Raw genomic sequence first — 12,189 nt, 5'->3', positions numbered from 1 at the left:
CTTCTTAGCAAGGAAGTACTACTAAGATCCCATTTGATGAGGGAGGAAAGGGAGACACAGCAGGGCAAGTGGCCAGTCTCACATTACAAAGGCCCTCATTTAGGGCTGCCCAGATTCAGCACCAGACCAAGCTTTGCCACTGAACACACTTCACTCTGATGGAGAAATTGGGACAAATGGCTCATTGCCTAGGGGGACTCCCTTGTGTGACCCAGAAACATCTTTATTCTTCCCCTCTAACCTTATTTAAAAATCCCCACTATGGAATTGATTTTGCTTGCCCCTGGCCGAAATCTGAGGACAGTGCCACAGTAGTGTCAGTCCCTTTTTGGTGCTCAGCTCTCGTGGTCAGTTTGACACACTGCATGCTAGGCAACCGAGGACTCATCCAAGACGTCTGGGAGAACAGCATGACGAAGAAGCTGTGTGTAGGCAGCCTCCCACTGAAAGGAGGAACCAAACCAAATCCCAGAGATGTTTGCCCACACTCCAATGACTTATCAGAGCGTTCATCTCGAACTTCATGTCAGAAAACACGATGGCCAGCATAAAGAATAGGATGGAAGAAGCAATTATCATTGGAGGTGATGGTATTCCTTACTTAGCAAACTAAAGATGAAACAACTGGAAATCTACTAGCACTGATGGACTTGGTTGGCTGAACACTGTGTAAATACACATCGTACGGGGCGCCTGGGTGGCTCAGTGGGCTAAAGCCTCTGCCTTCAGCTCAGGGCATGATCCCAAGGTCCTGGGATCAAGCCCCGCATCGGGCTCTCTGCTCAGCATGGAGCCTGCTTCCTTCTCTCTCTCTGCCTGCGTCTCTGCCTACTTGTGATCTCTGCCAAATAAATAAATAAAATCTTAAAAAAAATACATATCATACGCATACCATAGATTATTAGACTACAAATCACGCCTTGCAAAATATATATAAAATTTGGAGGTCGTGGTCTATACCATGTGCAGGATCTACGTGGAGAAAAGTCTAGTGGTTCCTGATGAAGCCACAGAAGCATCACGTCCAAGTCGACTTTGGTGCGTGGAAGAGCCCTGAACCCAGTGATGCCGATCTCCCTACTACAGCTACAAAACTTGAATAATTTATTTCCAATCAAATTTGCCTCAGGATCTTCTTTTCTGCTTCATAAGCAAATAATTCTAAATTATATGTCTGCAAGTAAGTCCAAAGGGTAGGCAGGAAATTAGTGCAAATAAAGAAGTTCAAGTTTCACCAGGTGCGCCAAGTACCAAAATAATGAGAAATGATCACTGAACGGTGTGTTGTCACCCCAGAAACTGAGCGGTTGTCGTTGTCTGTCATGGCACAGGGATGGGATTCTGCCCCTCAGAGATCTCTGGCAATAGCTGGAGACACCTTTGGGGTTCATGACTCGGGAGGTGGTTGTGCTGCTGCAGACGTCAAGGGACCCTCGAGCACACAACACATGTTCCCTTTGATGAAGAACATTCTCTGATTTTTTTTTAAAGATTTTTTTGACAGACAGAGATCACAAGTAGGCAGAGAGGCAGACAGACAGGGAGGGGGAAGCAGGCTCCCTGCTGAGCAGAGAGCCCGATGCGGGGCTCAACCCAGGACCCTGAGACTATGACCTGAGCCGAAGGCAGAGGCTTTAACCCACTGAGCCACCCAGGCGCCCAGAACATTCTCTGATTAAAAAAAGGTCAGTTGTGGGGCGCCTGGGTAGAGAGGGTTAAAGCCTCTGCCTTCGGCTCAGGTCATGATCCTGGAGTCCCAGGATCCAGCCTGCTCCCTGCTCAGCGGGGAGTCTGCTTTTTCCTCCACCCCTCGCCCTGCCCCTGTGTTCTCTCTCTCTCCTTCTCTCAAGCAAATAAAATGTTTAAAATAATTTTAAAAAGTAATTTTGTGTGGTTTGGCAGGGAAAGTCATGGCATACGAAGGAAAAAAATGTAGATAAAAAATACAGGGCACCTTGGTGGCTCAGTTGGTTAAGTACCTGCCTTCTGCTCAAGTCATGATCTCAGGGTCCTGGGATGGAGCCCCGTGTTGGGCTCCCTGCTCAGTAGGGAGCCTGCTTCTCCCTCTCCTCCCCACTCATGCTCTCTGTCGCTATCTCTGTCTTTCTCTCTCTCAAATATATAAATAAAATCTTTAAAAAAAAGATAAATACATTTGAAAAACTGAAAAATGTAACTATATCATTGATAATAATAAAAGATATAGAAACACCACCTGGGAAAATGTTTTCAATAATACAGGGGGAAAGATAATATTATTAAGTATTTAAATTACTTTTATAAATCAAAAAATATAAATTTTTCAATAAAGACAAAGGTCATTTGCAAATCTTATAAAATTATAAACTATAAATGCCTAATAAAGTTATGAAAATAGATTAGCTCATTAGGCCCAAGATATATGTATATATATACATATATATGTATATATATATCTTGATATAGATATATATATATCTATATCAAGATATATATATTGATATATATCGATATATATGATATATATATCTTGAATATATTTGAAATAGATATACTTAATACAATAATATATCTATATATATACTTATATTTTTTCAAGATATATATATATCTTATATATATATATATCTTATATATATATTATATAATTTTCAAGATATATCTTATATATCATATATATATATAAAATCGATGTACTTAATGAGCAAGTATCTATGTTGGTTTCCTAATACTTTACTTTACTAGGGCACATTCTGGTGGGAAAAGCAAGTGGGTGTTTCTTGATCTGTTCCCCAACAAAGATAGTAACCCTTTTTTTTTTTTAAAGATTTTATTTATTTATTTAACAGAGAGAGAGAGAGAGAGAGAGAGACAGACAGATCACAAGTAGGCAGAGAGATAGGCAGAGAGAGAGGGCGAAGCAGGCTCCCTGCTGAGCAGAGAGCCTGATGTGGGGCTCAATCCCAGGACCACTGGGATCATGACCTGAGCTGAAGGCAGAGGCTTAACCCACTGAGCCACCCAGGCGCCCCTGGGTTATTTTTTTTTTAGATTTTATTCATTTATTTGTCAGAAAGAGAGAGCAAGAGTACAAGCGGGGGGCGGGGGGGAGGAGAAGCAGGCTCCCTGCTGAGCGAGGATCCTGATGCAAGACTGGATCCCATGACCTCATGATCCTGGGATCAGGACCTGAGCTACCGGCATCAGCTTAACCAAATGAGCCACCCAGAAGCCTGAGATAAAGACCTGAGAGAGAGTTTTGCTGTTTTTTTTAAAAATACCTTCCTCGTTAATTTGCATGTCTGTTACAAAACTATGGAGAGTGAGTTTAGAATATCACAAATGTAAATAGGTGAATGAAAGCCAGAGTGGTTTCATTACTGGAAGACAGAACCAGGTTTGTGGCCCGTGGTATGCCGCTTATGCTCTTTGCCGTTCTCTGCCAGGGCTGTTCATCAGATCTGATTTTCCATTTCTTGGCAGTCACCGCTGCGTATGTGCATTGTCTTGTCAACAGTGCTTATCAATGCTAGGTCACCAGTGCTATGCTTCTCAAAAAGGGTACAGATATACGCACATCAGATGTTGGGGTATAACACTACAAATGTGCCCGTGTACGTTTGTGCATTTTCTAGGCTTTCAGTTGTCTGAGACCACAATGAAGCACCACCTGTAACGTGTGAGTCAAGTTATTGCCCTCCATAAGGTTGTTACTAAAATCAGTGGAAATGTTTCATTTTAGAGCCATTTGAGCCTGCTACTCCGACTCACTTACTGGGTGACCCATAAAACTACCAGCTTTGAGTGGTGCCCAGAATAGGAAAAGTTCTGCATTATGCCCACATTGTGGTGCAACCGCCTTTCAACTTGGGTCTTATTATACAGAACTGACGCTGTGTCGTGCTTATGGAAACCCCAAAGGGGGGCCACCTGGGTGGCTCAGTTGGAAACCCCAAAGGGAAGAATCACAGTGCTGAACTAAAACTTTACAATGGGGTCATACCTTCTGCCGAAAATTTTCTCCATTTGTAAAACAGCCTTTAACTTCCTCTGAGTCCTGGTAGGTACAGTTCGTGACCACCATCGATCATATTAAAAACAAACAAACAAAAACCCCAACACTTTAATGCCCATCACTGACTGGGTGTCATTTAGGCCCCCGAACTATAAAACTGCATAAGGATGGCAGCATGGGGGCACTTGGATGGCTCAGTCTTTTTTTTTTTTTTTTAAAGATTTTATTTATTTATTTGACAGAGAGACATCACAAGCAGGCAGAGAGGCAGGCAGAGAGAGAGAGGGAAGCAGGCTCCCCGCCGAGCAGAGAGCCCGATGCGGGACTCGATCCCAGGACCCTGAGATCATGACCCGAGCCGAAGGCAGCGGCTTAACCCACTGAGCCACCCAGGCGCCCCTGGATGGCTCAGTCTTTAAGGGTCTGCCTTCTGCTCAGGTCAAGATCCCAGGGTCAGGGGATCAACCCCTGCCTCTGGCTCCCTGCTAGGAGGAGGGAGGCCTGCTTCTCCCTCTCCCACTCCCCTTGCTTGTGTTCTGTCTCTCACTCTCTCTCTCTGTCAAATAAATAAACAAAATCTTAAAAAAAAAAAAAAAGAAAAAAAGAGTAGCAGCATGATATTTAAAATGGAGGAATATAGACTGGGCCTGAGCATTTTGGGAAAAAGAAGCACTTTTTTAAAAAGAATTTTTCAATTGAGGTATAATTGACATAGAACATTGTTTTAGTGTTGAGGAGGAAAAATGTCCTTTTATCTTTCAAAGTTCTTTCAGCTGGTCTAAGAATGAAATTGATATGAACCAATTAAGAGGGGAAAAAAAGTCTTACGTTTGGAATAAAATCGAGACCTAAAGAAATGACCAAGGCAGGAAGTTTTTACACATTTTAGACAATTAAGTCTGAGAAGAATTGACAAGACAAAGAACACTTATGTTGGGGCGCTTTAGTTAGTAAGGAATTCTTTTTTTTTTTTTAAAGATATTATTTATTTATTTGACAGACAGAGATCACAAGTAGGCAGAGAGAGAGAGGAGAGGAAGCAGGCTCCCTGCTGAGCAGAGAGCCCGGATCGGAGCTCCATCCCAGGACCCTGGGATCACAACCCAAGCCGAAGGCAGAGGCCCAACCCACTGAGTCACCCAGGCACCCCAGTTAGTAAGGAATTCTAAACGGAATCTGGGGTCGTAAATTGGTAAGAAGTAACAAGGTTTGTTTATACAGTCTTCTTGGCTCTAAATTCTCCATCTCTGGGGACTGAGACATAAGAATGTCTCTTTACCTCTTAGTGCAGGGAGGGTCCCGTTCACATGAAGGACTTACTTCCCCAAAGCTGGGGTCAGGCTGTCCTTTCTCTGCAGCGGCTTCCTGCCCTAAGTCCCAACACTAGTTTCAGGTGTACAACACAATTATTCGTTATTGGTATAGATCGTGGAATGATCACCACAGTTAGTGCAGTTAACAGCCCTCACCACACAGTTATTTTTTCTTGTAATGAGTACTTTGAAGATTTATTTCTGGCAACTTTAAAATATGCAGTACAGGGGAACCTGCCTGGCTCAGTTGGGTAGAGCATGTAACTCTTGATTCTGGGGTTGTGAGTTCCAGCCCCATGTTGGGTGTAGAGATTACTTATAAATAAAATCTTAAAATAAATGAATAAAATATGCAGTACAGTGTTATTTACTATAGTCATTATGTTGTACATTGCATCCCCATAACTTTTTATTTTATTTTTAAAATTTTATTTATTTATTTGAGAGAGCAAGAAAGCAAGCATGAGCCTGGAGAGGAAGACAGAGTAGCAGACTCCTCGCCTAGCCAGGAGCCCGATTTGGGGCTCCATGCGGGGCTTGATCCCAGGACTCTGGGATCATGACCTGAGCTGAAGGCAGACGCTTAACAGACTGAGCCACCCAGGTGCCCCACTTACTTATTTGATAACTAGAAGTTCGTACCTTTTCACCCCCTTCACCCATTTCTCCTCCCCCAAATCTCCCTGGCCACCACCAGTGTTTCTTCTGTAGCTATGAGATCAATTTTTTTTTTAAGATTTTATTTATTTATTTGACAGACAAGAGATCACAAGTAGGCAGAGAGGCAGGCAGAGAGAGAGAAAGGAGGAAGCAGGCTCCCCGCTGAGCAGAGAGCCCAATGCGGGGCTCGATCCCAGGACCTTGAGATTATGACCGGAGCTGAAGGCAGAGGCCCAACCCACTGAGCCACCCAGGCGCCCCTGACCTCAATTTTTGTTGCATTGTTTATTTTCGTTTTGGGGGGGTTCCATATATAAGTGAAATCCTACTGTATTTGACTTCCTCTGTCTTCTTTCACTAATAGTTGTGCCAGTCTCAGCTTATTGATAGTAATGCTATTGATTACAAATGCCTGGGCCTCTCACCTGGGCTCAGGTGCGCTTCCCACAGCCATTCCCCTTTCCAAACCGAGGTTACGACTGGACTGAATCTTGTGGTTCTTACTATAATTAGTTGCAAGATACCCTTCATCAAACGCTGATTTGGCAACGTGGAAGAAATAAAGGTTTATTTCTTGCAAGGCCTGGAAATTACACAGCACACCTGGGGCCACACAGCAGGGTCACCAGGAGAACGAAAGAGAGAGAGAACGCAAACCAGGGGGGTCTGCTTTTGTGAGTTTGGGTGGGGGCCTAGGGTTTCTCCAGCTCACTCCTTACAGATGAAAATAAAAGAGCAGGAATTTAAAGTTCAGGAAGACAAAAGGCAAGAGCCCCAAAGAGCTGGTTACTGAAATCAACCAGGATCTCTAAAACAAGAGGAGCCACGGGTGCAGGCACTTGCATTACAAAAAAGAAAAACAAAAACCAAAAACCTGTCCTTGCTTACACTGCAACCGGGGCTGTGACGCGCGAGGGAATCAGAGTCAATGGTGAGGGTATCACCGGCTGATGGAGCTGATATGCTAAGAATCAGGGTTGGGACATGTTGCGACCCAGAAAGCTTACGTCTCAATAGGATACGGGGCCACCCGGCTGGCTCAGTTGGTGGCGCAAGTGACTCTTGATCTCCGAGTTGTGAGTTCGAGCTTAGTGCTGGGTCTAGAGATTACTTAAAAATAAAAAATCAGAAGAAAGAAAGAAGGAAAGAAAGGAAGGAAGGAAGAAACAGAAAAAGGATTATCGTAGCAAATCCTATGATATTGATAGAGAAAACAGTCTGAAATCTGGTCCCAGTCCTTGTGCCAAACTTGAAAGGTCCCACAACAAAACTAAGTCAAAGAACTTGGGGGCCCCAGGGATCTGTTCAAAGATTTCAGTGATATTGTCGACTATTTTAACATCTTGGGCCACCTGGAGAATGTAGGTTTGAACCTATCCTGAGTTGGTAGATTGCTCCAGAACTCACTGATCAGTCTCTTGGTCCAGAGAATGGTTCAGATCGGTTCAAAGTTGTGTCTCATTTCCGGAGGCAGTGATGCAGGGGGGGCCCCCCAAGGTTAGCCCTACACGGTGGGAGTAGTTGCATCAGGTTGGTAAGAGATATTTCTATGGAAATAAACAAACAAACAAAAGGTTAATGAGGCTCACAGGACTCTGAGAAACATTGCCCTAAGACTCATTGTAAGAAGCTAGAACTCGAGACTAGCCAGATGGAAGAGATACAAAGGGCAAGGTATGGGAAAGGGACATGAAGCTTACGGGCCCTACAGTCTCCTCAAATCTCCACGTGTTCACCAACCCGGAAGCTCTCCAAGCCCTGTCCTTTTGGGCTTTTATGAAGTCTTCACGACACAGGCCTGATTGATTAAATCATTGGCCTTTGGCTATAGATTCAACCCCCAACCCTCCCCCGCTCCCCGGAGGTCAGGGGCTGGGACAGAAAATTACAGCCCTCTACTCACGTGATTGTTTCCCCCGACAACCAGCCCCCAAGCTTAGGTAACTTAAGGGCTTTTCAAAAGTCATTCATTAACATAACAAGAAACACCTTTACTGCCTTAGCACAGGAAATTCCAAGGGATTTTAGGAGCCCCTTGCCAGGGACCAAAGACCAAATACATATCTGTTTTTATAAATCACAATATCCCAAGTGTGAATTCTCAACATGACTCATCAGGGCTTATGCTGACCTTTTTTTTTTCTTTTTTGAAGGTTTATTTATTTATTTATTTGACAGAGAGAGAGATTACAGGTAGGCAGAGAGGCAGGCAGAGAGAGAAGCAGGCTCCCCGCTGAGCAGAGAGCCCAGAACGCTGGGATCATGACCTGAGCCGAAGGCAGAGGCTTTAACCCACTGAGCCACCCAGGCGCCCCTTATGCTGACCTTTAACACAGGGCCAAGGTCATCTTTCTTGAGTTTCGCCATTGTAAGGTTCACTCTTGTTCCCATGCCATACTGTATTCTTTGCAAGGTATTCAACGCAGAGGATACCACACACTCCAGGAAAGGGGGTTACGCCTTACATCCTTCAGGAGGAACAGCTCCCTACAATATTGGGAATTTTTCTGTATGGTTTATTCACTCATCCGCACTACTGTTTCTAGCCCCTCACTGAATAAAGTGGATGGATCAAGGATATTTGTTTTATCCTTTGGATTGGAATGCAATACGATGGGACACCTGAATGGCTCAGTTGGTTTAAGTGTCTGCCTTCTGCTCAGGTCATGATCCCAGGATCCTGGGATCGGGCTCCCTGCTTAGCAAGAAGCCGGCTTCTCCCTCTCCCTCTGCTTGCCGCTCCCCCTGCTTGTACCCCTCTCCAAATAAATAAGTAAAATAAAAACTTTAAAAAAGAACCCAATATGACATTCTTTTCTTGCTCGAATTGTTCCAGCTCTGGCCTTTGGGAGCTCTCTCAGTCGGCTTCCAATTATATTTTATTTTTAAAGATTTTATCTATTTATTTGACAGAGAGATCACAAGTAGGCAGAGAGGCAGGTGGGGGGAGAGGCAGGCTCCTGCTGAACAGAGAGCCTGATGCAGGGATCAATCCCACGACCCTGAGACTATGACCTGAGCCAAAGGCAGAGGCTTAACCCACTGAGCCACCCAGGCGCCCCTGGCTTCCAATTTTATAAGCTGTTCCAGGCTCATCTGCTATATTTCCTTCCTACACTCAGCAATTTCTCTAAAAAGCCATGCTTCAGATGTAGGAAAAGACGTTAGGGTTCAAAGCTGACAGCCAAGAAAGAATTCTCGAGACATCTTTGGTGCAAAAAGGTGATTTTATTAAAGCACGGGGACAGGAGCCTTGGGCAGAAAGAGCTGCACGGGGTCATGAGGAGTGGCCCATTACATACTTTCAGGTTGGGAAGGGGTTAGGGATCTGTAAGTCTCTAAGGAATTTTGGGAGCAAGGTTTCCAGGACCTTGAGGGGGCTAGCTCTTGTTGGGAAAAGGTCATTTATTACCATCTAATCAAACCTCAGTCATGAGACCCTTCAGATGTGTATCAGTGGGCCACATGCTGGGGGGTGATTGCCAACACATGTCTTGGGGGGTTTAGAGATAAAGGAAATTTCTAAAGGAATTTTTATATGTTAAAGTAGACTTAAAGGATCCTGGGGGTTGGGCTAAGATTGCCTTTTGCCCTTAGCAAAGCATTAACATTGAGGCAGTTGAGTCCCTAGAGGAATGTCACTCTGCCTGTTTCAAGGACTCGTCAATGGGTTGTAGGTAGTATGGCAATTTAATAATTTCTCTTCTGCCTTTGTTTCCGACCTCAGTTCCATTTTTGTTCCTTTTTTACTGTGTTCAAATACACATAACATTTACCAGCTTAGCCATTCTTAGCAGCAGGATCAGCGATACCAGACCCATCCCCATTGCTGTGTGGCCACCAACACCATCTGTCCCCATAACCATTGTCATCTTGTCACTCTGAAACTCCATACTTATTAAACCCTAACTCCCCTTTCTTCCCCACCCCCCAGCCTGGGCACCCACTATTTTTACTTTTTGTTTCTGTGATTTTGACTAATATAAATACCTCCTATAAGTAGAGTTAGACAGGGATGCCTGGGTGGCTCAGTTGGTTAAGCGTCTGCCTTAGGCTCACGTCATGATCCCAGGGTCCTGGGATGGAGCCCCACATTGGGCTCCTGCTCAGTGGGAAGCCTGCTTCTCTCTCTCCCACTCCCCCTGCTTGTGTTCCCTCTCTCACTGTGTGTGCGCTCTCTTTCTCTCTGTGTCAAATAAATGAATAAAACCTTAAAAAAAAAGATTGTATTTTTTAAAGATTTTATTTATTTATTTAGAGAGAGCCCACGCAAGCAAGGGGAGAGGCAGGCGGAGAGGGAGAGAGAGAATGTCAAGGGAACTATACGCTGAGCGCCAAGCCTGACTATGGGCTCACCCGGAGATCATGACCTTCACCGAGATCAAGAGTCAGGTGCTTAACCGACTGAGCCACCCAGGCACCCCCTCAATAAGATCTTTTAAAAAAATAGTAAAAAGTACAGTAATAGTAGTGGGTACCAAAGCGTGGGTACTAGGTGTGTTTTTGTGCCTCTGGTGTCATTTTCTCTAGATATCACAAGGCTTGTAATTACCTAAATTTTGTTTTTCTCTCTATGAGGTATCTTCAGTGCTGTTTTTGCAATCTGAGAATGTAGAGGACACTTTTATTTATTTTTTTTTTAAAGATTTTATTTATTTGATAGAGAGCTCGAGAGCACAAGCAGGGGGAGAGACAGACAGAGGGAGAGGAAGAACCGGACTCCCCGCTGAGCAAGGAGTCTGAAGTTCATGACCTGAACAAAAGTCGGGTGGAAAGGGAGAGGGAGAATGTCAAGGGGACTTGGGCGCTGAGTCTGGAGCCTGACTGGGCTCAATCCCACCACCAAGGGATCAAGACCTGAGTCAAAATCCAGCATCAGACTCTTAACCGACTGAGCCATGCAGGTGCCCTAGAGACCACTTTTAGACGACAGGCTTGATCAATGGAAACTTTACCAAGGCACAAGGGCCCCGAGTGACCCCTGGCTGGAGACAGACAGGCCCGTCACTTGGGTCACCTCAAAATATCCAGAGGCCCTAACTCACCAATGGGCTGCTTATAACCAGGCACAGTTCCCTAAAGAGGGAGAATTCCATGTCCCCATACCGCCTCCCCTTCCCCCTTTAGAAACGACCCCCACCCACCGCCTCCTGGCAGACAGCCTCTCCTCCGCTGTCCTGCCCACTGCTTCCTTGTTGTGTATTCCATAAGCTTCTATCTCCTTTGTTCTGCCTCAGGTGAATTCTTGTCACTGCCCACGCCACGCCCGATTGTCACCCCACATTTGGGGGTCCCCATCCCATCAAGAGAGACACCACAAAGAAAGTTCCCATTTTTGTTCTAGTGGCTTTCTTTGTATTTACCCCTGAAACCCTTTTTCTGTTTCCTTATCTAACTGGTCGCCATCTGGTTATCAGGTTTCGTTTTAGGTCCTTTAAATTCCCTTGGAGTACCTCCACATCAAAACCCCATTCCCCTATGTCCCCTTTCCTCTCACAGTTACATTATTTCTACCTTGTCAGAATGTGTAACGTTTATGCATTCGTCTTCTGTCCCCGCACTGGCAGGGGCCCAGGGAAGCCTGTCCCCAAATGTACCATGATGGCATACTGCTTGTTTTGAATTGGAACTACTTGGGAAAGGGACAGCACAAGGTCACCCAGCCCCTCCTTTGTCCCCTCCCAGACAGGAAATAAATCTCCCATGGGGAAAAAAAAAAAAATCTCCCTGTACTCATAAGATACCCTTATCACCAAAAATGCGGACTTTTAAGGGTAAGAAAGCCATAGAAACAGACCTTGTTTCTTTTTTCCTAATCTACCACCTGAGCCCAAATTCCACTTAGAATTCCTTATTTTTAAAAAAATTTCACTTACTGGGGCGCCTGGGTGGCTCAGTGGTTTAAGCCTCTGCCTTCAGTTCAGGTCATGATCTCAGGGTCCCGGGATAGAGCCCCAAATTGGGCTCTCTGCTCAGCGGGGAGCCTGCTCCCCCCAACCTCCCCCCCGCCCCCCCCGCCCCACCTGCCTCTCTGCTTACTTGTGATCTCTCTCTGTGTGTCAAATCAAATAGATAAAATCTTTTAAAAATTTTTTTGCTTATTTATTTTTAAGTAATCTCTACACCCAACATGGGACTCAAACTCACAACCCAGAGATCAAGAGCCACATGTTCTACTGAGGAGTCAGCCAGGCGCCCCTAGAATTCCTTACTAATTAACAC

This window comes from Martes martes, assembly GCF_963455335.1.
Source record: "Martes martes genome assembly, chromosome: 1".
Lineage (NCBI taxonomy): Eukaryota > Metazoa > Chordata > Mammalia > Carnivora > Mustelidae > Martes > Martes martes.
The sequence above is the reverse complement of the archived record's forward strand: the minus strand, read 5'-3'. Positions refer to the sequence as shown.